The sequence below is a fragment of the Corvus kubaryi genome, unplaced genomic scaffold, assembly GCF_017639235.1.
Source record: "Corvus kubaryi isolate FWS band 111438036 unplaced genomic scaffold, C.kubaryi_AGA036_p1.0 136, whole genome shotgun sequence".
NCBI classification, from domain to species: domain Eukaryota; kingdom Metazoa; phylum Chordata; class Aves; order Passeriformes; family Corvidae; genus Corvus; species Corvus kubaryi.
In genome coordinates, this window is record NW_024580670.1 from 1,324,443 (window position 1) to 1,339,649 (window position 15,207).

The 15,207-nt window shown below is 48.6% G+C and overlaps 1 long non-coding RNA gene across 3 annotated transcripts in view; it reads left to right on the forward strand.

The window, feature by feature from the left end:
* The first annotated feature begins 2,365 nt into the window (after positions 1 to 2,365).
* The window catches only part of LOC121657516, a 16,257-nt gene continuing 3,415 nt past the window's right edge, over positions 2,366 to 15,207 (forward strand). Inside the window, exons 1-4 of one of the 3 annotated variants that reach the window (XR_006013659.1) lie at positions 2,366 to 2,474; positions 9,913 to 10,824; positions 12,529 to 12,669; positions 13,012 to 14,716. This is a non-coding gene — a long non-coding RNA (uncharacterized LOC121657516). Of the gene's footprint in view, positions 2,475 to 8,593; positions 10,825 to 12,528; positions 12,670 to 13,011; positions 14,717 to 15,207 lie in introns of those variants that run through there. The other 2 variants (XR_006013661.1, XR_006013658.1) reach the window with 2 other exon arrangements.

Here is a 15,207-nt window from a genome sequence, read left to right on the forward strand (position 1 = left end):
AGCTGCAGCCTCCCACAGCTGGGAAAGCACCAGACACTTCACTAGGAGTTTTTTCCTTCAGATAATGCTTAGAAGGTCAATGACTTTTATCTCTCACAGTGCTGCTTTTTTATATTTCTCCAAATATTTGTTTTCCATCCTTCCTGACCAGGGGCACTGGTCATGCTCCAGCTCCCACCTCATCTGTATCCAGGACCTTCCCAGCTCCTCCTCTGCCCTAATCTTCTCTACTGCTTCCATCTCTAAGAGAATTTCTTCTGATGAAAGGATTAACTTGGGAGAGAGGTTTTAAATATCCCAGGCTCCTACACATCTGCTTTATTTTCCATAGTGTTTCATTCCACCTCAACAGGAGTTAAACCCAAAGAAATTCCCAAGGGACAGACAATAAGAAAACAGGGATGGGAAGGGCTTGTACAAAAGCCCCCACAGAACAGGTCCAGGATTGCCAGGGATGAGAGAAGAGTTGGTGTCCTGGGTTGCAGTGTATTCTATTACCATCCTCAGGAGCCGTTGAAACCAGGTGGGGCAGTGTTTCCTTGCCTCCTCCCCCCAGACTATCTTTCTGTTAATTGCCCATCATTGTCCTGCCGCCTGACTCAGAGATAACTCCCTCCGGACTATTCTCCTGTTAATGAGCCTAATCAACACTTGGCCTCATGACTCGTTACCCCATTGTGAGATGCTCCGCCCAGAGGGAGGAACCAAGCATCCCATCGTGGATATAATCTGAGGCTGAACACCAGAGACACCGGCTTCCCACTGGATTTCCAGAGGACAGGAGCTACACAGCCACCATTGGACTTCCTGAGGAAGAGCAGACTGTTTTACTACAGGATCACCGCTTCAGAGGACTGCAGCCACCATTCTACCAGACTGCTACCACCACCCTGCCTAACAGGGTGTCAGGTTGTACCTTGACTCTGTCAGTTTGACAGTGTTTTCTTTTACCTTTTTTTTCCCCTTTTCTTTAATTTCCATTAAATTGTTATTCTGACTTAGTGCCTCCCACTGGTTTGTTTTTCAAACTAGTACAGTTGGTCACTGCAGACAAATGAGATTTGCACAGCAAGACACTGGATGATTAAAACACTTGTCCTTATGCAAAATTCAGCAGATATTCCCAAATGTCCGTGGCAGACAAATTGCACCATCTGGTCAGTGAGATAAAGTCTTTAAACAAGAACTTTGCAGGCCGAAGGCTCTCAGCTGTAAAAACAGGTCATGCTGGTGCCCTGTGATTTGCCAAATCGAGGGCAATCCACTCTTCCTCTTCTCTCCCACTTCACTGCAACATTAAAAACCACATACGGTGCTTTCCCAATGTGACACTGTCCAAAAGAATAAAGGATCTGGTCTCGACTCTCTCTTTTTTACAGTGATAATTTCCTATTTTGTCTGATTCCAGCTGCCAACATTATTGCTAAAACACCATTTTTCCTGTTGGGAAGCTATCTAATTAATAAATATATACATAATATATTAGATAATTAATATAGATTGTCTACCTTAATATATTTACCACGTATTCAGCTGGGTCTGAAGCCCTTTGAGCAGTGCCTGTGTAACCACATAGGAATTTCTCACATGAGGTCTGCAAAACAAGCCCAGGAACCACAGGGATCCCCAAAAAACCCAATAAACGAGCATCTCAGGCAAAGGCAGGGGCAATCCCTCCATTTATCTCAGCCCAGCTGGATCAGCCCTCGATGTAAAAACCCACTGGCCTCCCCACATCAAACATCTGTAAACTGGCCATTATTCTGGCAGGTCTGGACAGAGCTCCCAAAACTCAGGTAATTAGTGCAGAGCATGGAGCCTTTCCCAAGGCTGCAAGGCTGGGGTACCTGCAGATGGCTCATAAGTGGTTAAACCTGCAAAATCCATTTTGAAGAGAGATGAACTGACATTACATAATAATCTCGGTGCCTGAATGCCAGGAGCACTGCAAGGAAAAGCAGCAGCTTTGCACAGGGGGAAGATCTCCCGTGTCAGTGTGAGTTCAGAAATCTAACGGCCTTAATTACTGTTTTATACATTGTACTAATTTCCTTGATTGTGCTGTGAAATCAAAACACATAATGAAGACCTTTTTCCCCTCTAATAAAAGCTGTCAAAGTAAATAAATATTCATCCCCATCTGCCCCTCTGGAATGAAAGTAGAATTAATTGATAATATTCAGAGCTCCGTAACCTCCTGCCCAGTGCTCTGTTAGCTGAGGGTATTATGTGGAGTCTTCCTTCCTGAGATCCTGTTAATACAAGTTTAAAAGTCAGACAGGCATGGTGCACTAAATCAAATCTGTTTTCTAGGCTGCGTCACATGGCAAAAACCCCATCTGTTCCTCAACAGCTCAGTGCAAGCTGGTGTTTTACATTCACAGCAGAAAGCTGCTCTCAGATAACCTGGGTACAGCCACAGCAGCGCTGCATCCATCAGGACACCTGCACACATCCTGATTCCTCTGCTCTGAGTAAGTTACTCCGTGCTGGAGCCCTGAGCACAGCACTGGATTTGTTACCCTGTTAGGGGATGAAGGGACACCCAGCCGGGCGAGGAAGGCTGAGATCTGCCTCAGATATTGTGGGTGGCCTCGGTTTTGCTGCTGTTCCTCAGGATTTAGGATGCAGAGCAGATATTTGGAGAGGCATTTGAGCAGAGAGGAGAGGCTGCAGGTGGTGCTCCAGGAGGGGTGGCAGGCACCGCGTCGGGAGAGCACAGCCGCTCCTGGAGAGGATGTGGGGACATTTGAAAATTCATTTGCAGTGCAAATCTAACTCCTCTTTGTCACACACAGACCCGTAATGGAAACGTCCACCCCGCGCCAGGGGTGAGAGGGAATAATCACAAAGGTAAATGCCACTCGAGGGATTTTATCTTCTCATGACATTTGCAGTAGCTCGTTCTTCCTCCAGCTCACACGTCCCATCAGGGCAGCCACGGCTGGGTATTCTGCATATCCAAACTGCTAAAGCCTTCCAGGAATTCCGGGGAAATGGAGGTGGGGGGGGGGGGGGGCACTGCAGATGAGCAAACATTAAAGAAGCACAGGACAAAGCCCACAGAAGGAGGAGGAGGTGCAGATTCCCAGGGAAGCCAATTCCATGTTTCCAGCAGTGTCAGATGTCCCAGGAACACATCCCTGCCAAACCCTGCTGTAAACCAGGGGCTGCAGCAGCTCTAGGACTGGGAGGGTTTCAGTCAGCACTGGGCAGGATAATCAGTGCAAAGCCCAGGAGCAAAAACTCCATCTTGAGCCCAGCTTTGCAACCAGACACACTGGAGAAAGTCAGGAGTGTCAGGTTTATGAAAGCAATGGTGTGGGGGATATATACATATTTTATATCTCTATATTCTCACTCCTATAGATCTCCAGAAAAGCAAAATCCATCTCATTCAGAACCAGATGCTGGACATAAATTTATTAAGATGAATGAAGCTACTTCATTCCCCTTTAGTGCCTGGAGGTTGAAAACTCAGGCAATATTGCCTCTCCCTGGCATCAGAGCACTCCATTTCTCCCCTACGTTCTCAACAATAATTCATGTCTCTGGATGGCATTGATCAGCCACTCTTTGAGATCCTATTCTTCGTCTACATCTTCTCTTGCACTCAGCTCCTAAGACCACGGGGAAGAAAGGTTTCTGGCAGGCAAGATAAAAACTATTTATTGTACTGACCTTTTTGATTAATGGGTGGAGTTAGGTCTGAAATCATTTTTATCAGGTGAACATAATGACTTGCAGGACAACAAAAAGGGCATTTCAATTTTTTATCAAAGCCTTCAGTGAGAGCACAATCCCCCAAGGTGAACTTTGGGGACAGCCCAAGTAGCCAGGAGTGAATAAATATCTTATAACTTTAGTATTAGCTGAGAATTGACTCATGAATCAGCAGGGATCATTTGAAGGAGCCAGGCACTCCTTATCCCTGCCTATGGAGAGTGATTTCATGGATCTGTGCTGTGAGGAGATGGAGTCAGGCAAACTCGGACACCCTGGATTTTCTAAACAACTCTGTTATCAACTCTACCTCCACTGGGCTTCATGGCCTGAAATCATTCACTTGAGCCTAATTAAGTAGACATTAATTAGATGACAGTGTCTGACTGTGTATTAGTCTCTGAAAATATGATAGAGCCATTCCATTTTTTGCCACACTGCTGCAGGAAACCCAATGTTTATCAGCAACACAAACTCCCAGCAAAATCGTGGAACTGCTTCCATGGGCCCTGTGACCCTGACCCTGGACTCAGGACATTCTGTGATTCCATGGAAACCAAATTAAACGTGTACACACACAGTTACAGCAGGCAGTTAACAATACACATAAAGGCTTGTATACGTTAAAAAATACATTTTGGATCACTGGTTAAATTAATGAGCCCTCGATATCTGTGAACAGTTCCCCAGTTCCACAAGGAGAGGGAGCAGATCAGCGAGGGGAAGGCACCCAGCAGTGCCCTCCATTATGATCCAGAGCCATTGTTAACCTCTGTGCTGGCACAGGTGTATTGTGAACAGGAAAGCACAGGTACACAGAAGGTTCATGTTGTATCAGCAAGCTACAACCCCTTTGCTGGCCTAAGGAGAGATTTCACAGCATTTCCCTTCTACACGGAGTGATGCCTTTTCCTGGTCTTAAAATCAAGAGTCAAACACAGTTAGAAGGGGAAAAGGGATTTTACCTTGGTATTTATTGTAAGGATCCTTAGGTGCACACGTCCAGGTCAAATGCACCGAAATGCACTCCGCCAAACACCCACCCCAAAAGATCGGGTATCTCATTACAGGTGTTACTAATTAGCAGATCTATCAAAGATTCCCCAATGAGAGGCTCGAGTGAGCCCCCCTCCCTAAGGAGCCTTCTCCTGGATGGTTCTATCTTAGTTTCCAGAATGTGTTCTGGAGAGGACCTTGGGGTCTGGGGCACATTGATCCCTAACTAGGAAGCTTCTAAGATGTTGAGTCTCCGGGCTGAACAACCGAGTCCAAGAATGCAGGCAAAAAGCACTGAGAATATAGAAGTTATGAAAGGTATAACCGGCATAAAAGAAAAGGCAAAGGCAAAAAATCTTTATGGCATCAGGAGCTTGCAGGATTTGCAGGCTGGGCTGGATCAAAAACCCCTGACAGGAGTGGTCTGTGGTGCTTTTTTATCTGGGAGATAACGGGCACTCACTCAGTGTCACGGTCCCCAGCCACGGCGCTGTTCTGCACAGCATTAATGGTTCTTTTAAAACACCTCGGAAGTCCCCAAACCTGCCCATCTCCCCTCACATCGCTGCTCCCACAGCAAGCTCAGAAGCACAAAAGAAGCACCCAAAGCTGCCAACATCCCCTGGCACCGCCAGCCCCGCTGCAGGGAGCTGAGGATCAATGTCCCAACAACAAAACCTGGAGCTGCTTTTGTGCAGAGCTTCCCAGGCGCCGCAGCAGGGGGAGGAATGGACTTGAACCTTGAACCAAACGCTGCCTCTGAGCTCCCGCTGAGCCACGGGAAGTCTCTGGTTCGCATCCCATGGACCAACACTTCCCCAACAAATCCCCCAAGTCAGGAGCGTCATCCCTTCAGAAACACACACAGAGCACATCAGGACCGGCTCCTGGCAGCCAACCCCCGTTATCCCAGAGAAAAAGCCTTGGAGCACACAGCAGAGCTCCCGTGCTCCGTAAAGCTTGTTCGGAATAAACCCTCCTGACCCAAGCCCCACCCGATGGGGTTTTGAGCTGCATTTACCCAGGCACCGAATTCTCCCAGACGCTGGAAAACTCTCTGTCTGTCTGTCTCAGGCTTAATCACTTTCCATTTCCTTGCGTCGTGATTACGTGAACCGAAACGCACAGACCTGGATGTTTAAGGCTATAAAAGTGACAATGTTTCAAGGCAAAATGGCCTTTTAATAGTATTTTTAAGCACCGCGTGGCTGAGATTCCAGGCTGTAGTAACAAAGCAAGGAGGTTTTTGGCAAAGGGCTGTAAAGGGCACTCTGTCAGCACTGTTTTGTTATCTCTGTACCCACCGGCCTTCTCCAATCAGCGAGAGATGATAAGGAAAGCTGATACAAAGCAAGGGCTTGTTGGGTGGTCTGCAGACAGAGAGGGTGGGAAGTGTCCACAGAGGGTTTGGAGCATCCCTGGGGGTTTTGGTTCTCCCCGGGGGTGCTGGCGGCGCAGGGATGGAGCTTCTCCTCTCCCTGCTGCCTCCTGCACCCGAGCGTTTCCAAGTCTCGCCCACTCAAGGGCATAATTATGACGACTTTGGAACTCATTCCTCTCTGCCCGTCTCCGTGCATAATTTCAAATAAGCCTCCCAGGCAACCAGCAAGGAGAGCTCCACGGAAAGCAGTCGCAGGCTTTGAAGTTGGAGTCTCTGTTTCAAGACAGATTTTGATTTAATGATAGATGCCTACCCTGCCAGGAAAGAAATTTCGTAATGAATCAAGTAATGTGGGTATAAATAGAACCCAGCCGCAGTGTGGAGCGAGGAGAACAGGAGCAGAGGACAAGCTGGACTTTGGGTCGAGCCCAGCTGGGCTCAAGTCTGGGCTCAAGTCTGGGCTCAGCCACCCCTCAGGCTTTGCCCTGGGGTAGAAGCCTAATTGGGGCTCATTGTCCGCAGCTGCAAGGGTGGTACAGACAGCAACAACCCGGGCGCAGTTGGGAGCCAGAATGTTTGTGTAAGCTGAGACAAACACAGGGCAGTGGCGGCACCCAGCCTGTCCTGGGAGCTCTGACTTCCACAGGGTTTGTTCCTGTCCGAGGACTGCACATCTCGGTTATCCAGAGGGTGGCATGCCTGCAAATTGTCAGCAAATCACTCAAAGGTTAGAGAATCGTAGAACGGTTGGGGTTGGAAGCGACATTAAAGCCCATCTAATCTCAAAGGTTATATAGTATTGTCTGGTTTTTATAAGTTACTTCTTATCACTGCTTCAGTAACTGTAAATTCCACTTGGTGACATCAATTATATTAATAAAGCACCCTCAATTTACTCATTATAATTTAAGCAACACCCAAACAACTCAGTTAAGACGTAAATACATTTCTTACCCCAGATAAAGCAGGGCTTGTTTTTTCCTCTCCCTGGGCAGTGACGTTATTAATCCCCAGCAAAGCACACGAGGCTCATCCCCGAAGCAGCGGAGGCACCGTCTCACACCAATTTAAAACACACCGAGCAGCCGAGTCAGCAGAGACTTCACCTTTCCAAAGACACTTTGCAGCTTCCCCCAGAGAGATCCCAACAAAAGGGGTTAAATGGGTGGTGAGTGGCTACTGATGGCTTTCATTGAGAACCTGGGGTTTGTTTTGGGAGACAAGATCACGTTTATGTTAAGGGCGCCTTTCCTTTCTCCTTCGAGGAGACAGTTTAGGACGATTATCTTTTTTAAAAGAACAGTTGTGAAGGAAACAAGAAGTGCTAGTGGAAGTCACAATGACCAAACCAAGCCAGGCTTAGCCAGGCTACGGTTTTTCACATTTGTCACTAATTCTTCCACTCCTCTCAGCTTCCCCCTGCCCTGGGGCAGCAATTGGCTTTACCGGCTTTTATAAGTTACTGTAGCAGGGGTGACACCATCAGTCCATTCTGCACCCCAAGCCAGGCTTTTACTGCAGAATCCGGAAGCCAAAAGCCGGTGCTGCCCTCCCAGTGCAAGGTGTCCTCTCTAAAAGATTCGCGCTCCCCTTTCCCAAGCACACAGACATTTCCCACTCCATGAAAACCAGATCTCCCCCGGTTCAGGGTGGCCACGAGCCCACGCTGCCCTTTGGGACTTTCCCTGTTTTCCTGTGCCCATCGCTCCCTTTCCCATCCAGCGCTGGTTTCTGCAGAGGGACGGACCAGCGTCTCTCACCTTCAGCTTTAATCACTCTGATCAGCTGAGATTAGAGAGATCCTTTAACTTATTTTGGGAGAAATGACAAAAGAAGCTGAGCTGCTGCAAACAGGCACCCACCAGCTGGTTGCATCAGCTGCCAGAAACTGGCTGGGAAGGAAACTCCCAATTCCCCACTTTTCCTCACCCTCCATTATGTGCAGCTGTAATTCTGTCTGAACCAGTGGAAAACCTGCTTCCTTTATCTTTAAAGATATATCTTCCAGTTCATGCATGTGGTGCCGATATTCATCTTAAATAACAGCGGCGAGATGAACCCACCATGACTTTCATTTCTCAGATGCAACATCCTTGTCAGCAGTGGAGAGCTTAAGTGCTCTTCCTTTCACACCTATTAGGTTGGAACAAGCCTTAAAAGCATGAATAACCTTCCCCACAGCATAATGAAAGACCTTATTACAGCCTGGGATTAATTTTTTCTAATCTATTTACAAGCAAAAAGGTCGAACTCAAATTTGACAGTGAGGAAGGGAGGCAGGATTCATTATCTCCAGAAAGACTCAAGAAAATGGATGGGCATAAACAGAAGATAGTTTTGGAGCTTGATTCCATGTCCTAGCCTTTAATTAAAAATCACCCAGCAAGGCACTGCCTCACAAACACCATTAGCTACAGGAAAAATGAAATTTCTAATTACTGAGCAAAAATATTTTGATCTCAACAAATTTTTTTATTTTAAAAAGTCATCTTTACTGCTCAAACCTGCCTTCATTTCCTTTTTCTTCTCCATGTAAAAGCTCTGCTTTTTCCTTTTATTATCAAAGGACCAGCAGGACATAACCACACACGGAGCACTGATTTTTTCCATTAAGTTGCCCTCACAAACCTCCCTCACCTTGCTGCCCACGAATCTCATCTCATCTCGTTCCCTCTGGCTGCAGCTGTGGACACCGGAGGCAGAGCTGGGGTGAGGATGTTCCTTGCTCAGCTCTGCTGTCACAGCTCTGGAGAACAACCTTAAAACGGCTGAACTGGTCAGAACTGGTCACTGTGGAGAAAAGGGGGCAATTCCTACAATTCCAGCACCTGTTTTAGCTGGATAGGGGGAAACTGGCCAGAATCAGCCTGCATGGTGTGGAGTCCCGGGGGGGGCAGAGGGAAGGGATTGCACACGCACTGCCTGAGGTGAGTACCCACAACAGGCTCTTTCGGCCACACAAATCTCATCCCAGAGATTTGGGAAAGGGCTCGGCTCCTGCCTCCACGGGCTCTGCTGTTCCTGAGGCTGTGCCTCCCTCTCCAGGCAGCCCAGGAGCTGGCACTGCTGCTGGTTGTTTCATCCAACCCAATTTCTCCCCAGTATCCCATCTAACCCTGCCCTCTGTCAGTTTGAGACGTTTCTCCCTTGTCCTCTCGCTGCCCTTGTAATTATTTGCTCTAATAATTATAATAATACTTGTATTATTTGCGCTGATGCTCCCTGAGTAGCTGCCTGCACTCCCTGGACATCCAAGGAGTCAGTGGACAGAGATAATTCGTATTTATCCCATGTGTTAACTGTGTTTGTACGTGTTTATTGCATTTAAGTGTGCAGTGAATGTATTTATTTAACCCTGTGGAAAGAGTGCCAGGTGGTTTTTCAGTTTGTTTCCATCTTCACTGACTGTAAATAAACCCAACCTCATCAAGAGCCCTGCACAGAGCACTGCTCCCATTAGTGCTGGAGCTGGTGCTGCCAGACTGGGCACGATCTTACTCCTGCCACAGGAATCCCATGGAACCGAGGTGCCTAACAAAGCAAGAAACCAGTGGAGATGGGGAACAGTATCCAGCGCTCCTGGAGCCAGCCCAATCCACCACTCTGTGCAATTCCTACTGTAAAAAATATGCCAATGCCATTATTTTTATGGGCTATTCCTTACCGGGGCTGGGCAGAGGGATGTGGGCCCTGGGGGCACGGAGGATGCACTTTTATCTCAGTCAGCTGTGTTCTGTGGGCAACCTGGGGAATCAAATTCATATAAACCACTTGCTTTTTCTAATAAAAAACTTTCTCTTTTTAATACAAAGAGAGAACGTTCCGTGTGCCTGAGCAGCTGATCTTTGAAGAGGATGGCGAGGACGGCAGAGGATGCCTGGGTCTCAGTGCCTTTTGCCTGGGAATAAGCACCACGAAGCCAGAAATCCAAGGGCTCCAGCAGGGAGAGCTCAGGGAATTCCATCCCCGCCTCGGCTGCCCGAGCACAGCGAATCTCTCATCTCCCCGTTCCTCCTAAAATCCACATTGCTGCGAACACGGAGCACTTGGGGCAGCTGAACCACCCAGAACAGAGGGAACTGCAGTCGAACCCATGAAACATCCATTTTACAGGCGATGGGCGCTGATTCCCAGAGAATTCAAGTACCTGGAGAAAGAGACGAAGAGTTCAGAGCTTCAGTCCTCTGACAGAAATGTCGGAGTTTGTTCTAAATTGCTCTTGAGTTTCCTGAATGCTAAAGAAAGGAGGAGGATTAAAAAAAAAAAAAAAGGAAAAAAAAAAGAAAAAAAGCAAAACCAGAAATAATGAGGAGTTTTATATCCCAGGCTAAATAAACAGGATTATTGACACTGCCTGCACTGAACAGGTTTCCTGCCTGGGGCAGGGCAGAAAAGGGAGGCGAAAAAAGCTTTCCTCCAGCTCAAGGAGTGGCAGAAATCGGAGCAGATTTTTGGTACAATCTGGTTTTTCAGGCACTGCACATCTCTGGAGCCCTGAGTCTGGCCCCGCGGCCGGGGAACCACAGAGCCAGATTTCCGGAATTACTGCAGAAACTGCACTTTTGAAAACTTCATCCCTGCTGCGGGCATGATCAAGGGATAATTAGGATTTACTGAAGCCTGCAACCTTTCTGCTCCGCTCCTTCTCTGCGCTTCATGAAAGGGAGAAGATGAGAGCCTGCACAGCTTGCGAGCCCTTTTCCTTTGTTTTTGTTATCACCTTGGTAAGTACTTCGTGGTTTCCCAATCAGGCTACAGTGCGAGGATCCCTTCCACCTCCTCCCTACACCCTTCCCAGAGCACAGGAAAACTCCGATTTCTTCTGATTCTCATTTTTCACTAGCATGATTATCAATAGATGAGTCCCAGTAACTATTTGAAAGCATTTTCAAAATTCACTTTTAAATAAGGTTTATGAAAGCCTTACAAAGCCCCTTTCCAAAACCGGGGCATCCATTTCTGGAAAAAGTCTGGAATAGCCTGCTATTCCAAAACATTTGTGTCTTCATGTTTTGAGTTCGCAGCTCATTCTCTGACACTCACAGGGTGTTAAACAATTTGGCTGTGTCCTCTGGATAATTATAATAAGCTACAGCCTCCCAGAACCCCTCGGAAAATGTGATTCTCCTCATGCTGACTTAATCTGACTACAGCACTCATCCTCTCCCCTGGGAATACTTACAAGATGTAGAGGACTTCTTGCCAGAACAGGGGGAAAACAGGAAAAAGCAGCCAGTTGTCATTGTTCCCTCAGCTTTCCACCCCCTGCCTGCCTGACACCCAGAGCCTGGGGAAAAGCCCCTTCAAGCCGCAGCCCTGGGCCCTGCAGCAACACATCTGTCATTTATTGCCAATTAATTCAGCGTACAGATACTTTGGGGCTTGCAAATAGGGAATGGAAAGTGACTATAAATGTGAATTATTGGACTTTTGTCAGCCTGAGCTCCCTGTAGGAGGTGCTGCACAGGGCAGGGGCAGCGCCTTTGGCTCCTCGTGGCAGGGCTGGATTTTCCCCGAGGTGTGAGCTCCATGTTGCAGCTCGGGAGCTGGGGTTGCTCTGGAGCTGTGGCCGCTCTGCCCCCAGCAAAGCACAGCATCTCCCTGGCCTGGAGAGGTGAGCATCTTCCTCCCACCACAGCGAAAAACCAACCCTAAAAATTCCTCCTGGGTGGGTGGCTGTGCACCAGAGGCAGGGTCACCGTCCCCACAGGGAGGTGATTCCAGGAGGGCTCTGCTCCCTCCCAGGAGGGAATTCATCAAACAATCACTGAACTTACAACAAGAAATGTCTCAGCGGGGTTTCCTTCTCCCAAGGTGAACTGGACTTGAGATTTCCCTGAAGGGAGCCACAAGAATGATGGAGAAGGAGTTTGGACAAGGGCCTGGAATGCCAGGACAAGGGGGAATGGCTTCAAACTGTCAGAGCAGGTTTAGATGGGATATTGGAAAGAAATCCTTCCCTGGGAGGGTGGGCAGGCCCTGGCACAGGGTGCCCAGAGCAGCTGGGGCTGCCCCTGGATCCCTGGCAGTGCCCGAGGCCAGGCTGGACACTGGGGCTTGGAGCAGCCTGGACAGGTGTCCCTGCCCATGGCAGGGGGTGAAACAAGACGAGTTTTAAGGTCCTTCCCACCCAAACCATTCTGGGATCCTGTGATTTTCCACAATGCCATTTGCTGTTAGCCAGGGCACAGAAAGGACAAGAAAAGATGGAAAATGTGTGGGATCTCACACAGCAGAACTGGAATGGGGAATGATTTAGCTGGACAGGACCAAGAAATAGCTGGAAGATCTTTCTGCATTGGCAGGAATCCCAAAAGACACATCAGGGCCACAGGACTGGTAAAGAACACATCCTGTGCGGTGGTAGGATTTTTTCTTCATCATTATCAGTATTATTGTTGTTGTTTTGGTTTGGTTTTTTTTTCTAGAAGCACACAAGGCCATGACAGAGCTGGGGACGAGGATTCACAAATCACTGATGGATTTGGCTGGCAAGGCCCTGCAAAACCATTCATCAGCACTGCTGTCCCCTCACCCCTGGCCAGCTGCAGAGGCTCCCTCACCAATCCGTGAGCTATGGAATGTTTGCCTACACATCTGGGAAGCAGGGAACAGCAAATTAACTCGCTGTAATTAAGGCTGATAATGCAGTGATTTGAGCAGGACCTTTGTGAAAAGGGCACAACGAGTCTCCCATCACTCATTAATGTTGAGAAAACACTGGAGCTCTTCACTAAATAGATGCCCATCAACGCTGCTCTGCCAAATTGCTGCACAAGTTGTTTTAATTAGTGCCTTAATATAGGGCAGGTTGTGCTACATGGGGGATAGACAGTGAAGGGAAGTTTGGGGTTAGGCGTTAAAAATTGGATTGGTATCAGAGATAAGAGGGTTTCCATCCTGTTTTTCAGCCAAATCCAGGTGGAGAAGGCTGGGATGACACTCCACAAACACCCCAGAACAAATCCAAATCCGTGAAGAGTCCATAGCAAAGGACCACTGGACATGGACACCCAGAGCGGGCAGTAAGGGAAAGTCGAGAAGCGTCTCTGCAAATCTCACCGGTGAGTACAGCTTCGGGCAGTAACACGTGCCAGGAGCCCAGGGTGGGCAGCAAAGGAAAGTCAAAAATGGGCCTCGACTGTAGGGATGGTGATCCCAAAATACCTCTGGAGGGTCCTTTGGGAGAATGTTGAGATGGTTTGCACATTGTCCCAGAGGCAGTTAAGGACATGGACACCCAGAGATAAGAGGCACCAAGAAAGGGTCTCGGCAATCCATGGCCAGAGCGGGCAGTGTGGGGAACATGGGCACCCAGAGCGGGCAGTGTGGGGAACATGGGCACCGAGAGTGGGCAGTGTGGGGAACATGGGCACCCCGAGCAGGCAGTGTGGGGAACATGGGCACTGAGAGTGGGCAGTGTGGGGAACATGGACACCCCGAGCAGGCAGTGTGGTGTTGGTTTGGGAAAGGACTGGTCAAAGGGGGGTGTGGAGAAATATGGTTAAGGCAAATAGCAGCAGGAGGCTACGTGATCAGTAAAGAACAGTGAGGACTGGCCTTATCTTCAAAATCTGCAGTCTAATACAGGGTCAGCTGCAAGTCTTTTGGATTCCCGGCTTCCAGGACAGGGAAAACCAACTCTGGTGTGCTGTGTAAGGTACAGGGACCGGCTTTGGTATACGGTATGAGAGACAATGTGTCACCAAAGCCTGGCCTGATCCATGAAGGGATTTTGTTTGGTGGCTGTGGGAGGGTGAGAGCCCACAGGCAGTGGGAGCAGGGGCTGGAGAGGTTGCAGGGTGGGCCCTTGCAGGAGCTGGTTAGAAGGCACATCAGGTGTATGAAAGATGTGAAAGAAGGGATGAGGAGAAGGTAAAGCTACAGGCAAGGATAATGGCACAGTTTTTACAACCCCTGACAGGAAAAGGTGCAGGGAACCACAGGACCAAAGGGAAGGGGGAGGCCGCCAGGACAGCGATTGGGAAGGAACCAATGCGCCATTTGTAAAACAAAATATTAGGAACGGATTGTGAAGGGTGTCAGGATGTGCTGTTGTACGGGGGCTCAGCACACTGCTGGACTGAGAAGTGTGTTTCCTAGTAGACACGGGAACTTCTCTGTCTGATTTGAATTTTATGCCAAAGGGGGAACAATTGTTCAAATGTTCTTTTCATGAGCGGGAAAGATGAGCAGGAGTGTTGTACTCAACCACTACTGGTGAATGTGTGTGTTAATTTGAACGTATATAAACAGTGTAAAAGTGAAACGGGGACACCCGTGAGCATCTGCTGAATGTATGAGATGGGTTTGAAAAGCCTGAGTTTCTGGTGATTGTGGTTTCCTGGGAGGGGATTTGATGGCTGGGCGAGTTGGTGGTGTGGGGGTAATGGGGAGGCTGGCACTGTTGTGAGTGCTGGAGTGAGCCCAGAGGTGTGGGCGGTCCCAGGGGAATGTGGCAAACTGGATATGGAGCCTCTCGACATTACTCCGAGGTGACCTGGACAACGTGGTGTCTAAAAAGCCATACCCTCTGTCATGAGAGGGAGGGAGGGAGGGAGAACGAATGGAAGGAAGGAAGGAAGGAAGGAAGGAAGGAAGGAAGGAAGGACAGAAGGGAGGAAGGACGGAAGGAAGGAAGGACGCATGGAAGGACGGACGGAAGGAAGGATGGACGGAAGGAAGGACAGACAAACGGAAGGAAGGAAGGACAGGCAGAAAGAAGGAAGGAAGGATGGATGGAAGGAAGGATGGAAAAACGGAAGCAAGGATGGAAGGAAGGAAGGACGGAAGGACAGAAGGATGGAAGGAAGGACAGACAAACGGAAGGAAGGAAGGACGGACAGAAAGAAGGAAGGACGGAAAAACGGAAGCAAGGATGGAAGGACAGAAAAATGGAAAGAAAGACAGAAGGAAGGATGGAAGGATGGAAGGGAGGAAGGAAAGACAGATGGAAGGATGGACAGATGGAAGGAAGGACGGACAGACAGAAGGAAGGAAGGACGGAAGGACAGAAGGAAGGAAGGACGGAAGGACAGAAGGAAGGAAGAAAGTACGCATGGAAGGAAGGAAGGAAGGAAGGAAGGAAGGAAGGAAGGAAGGAAGGA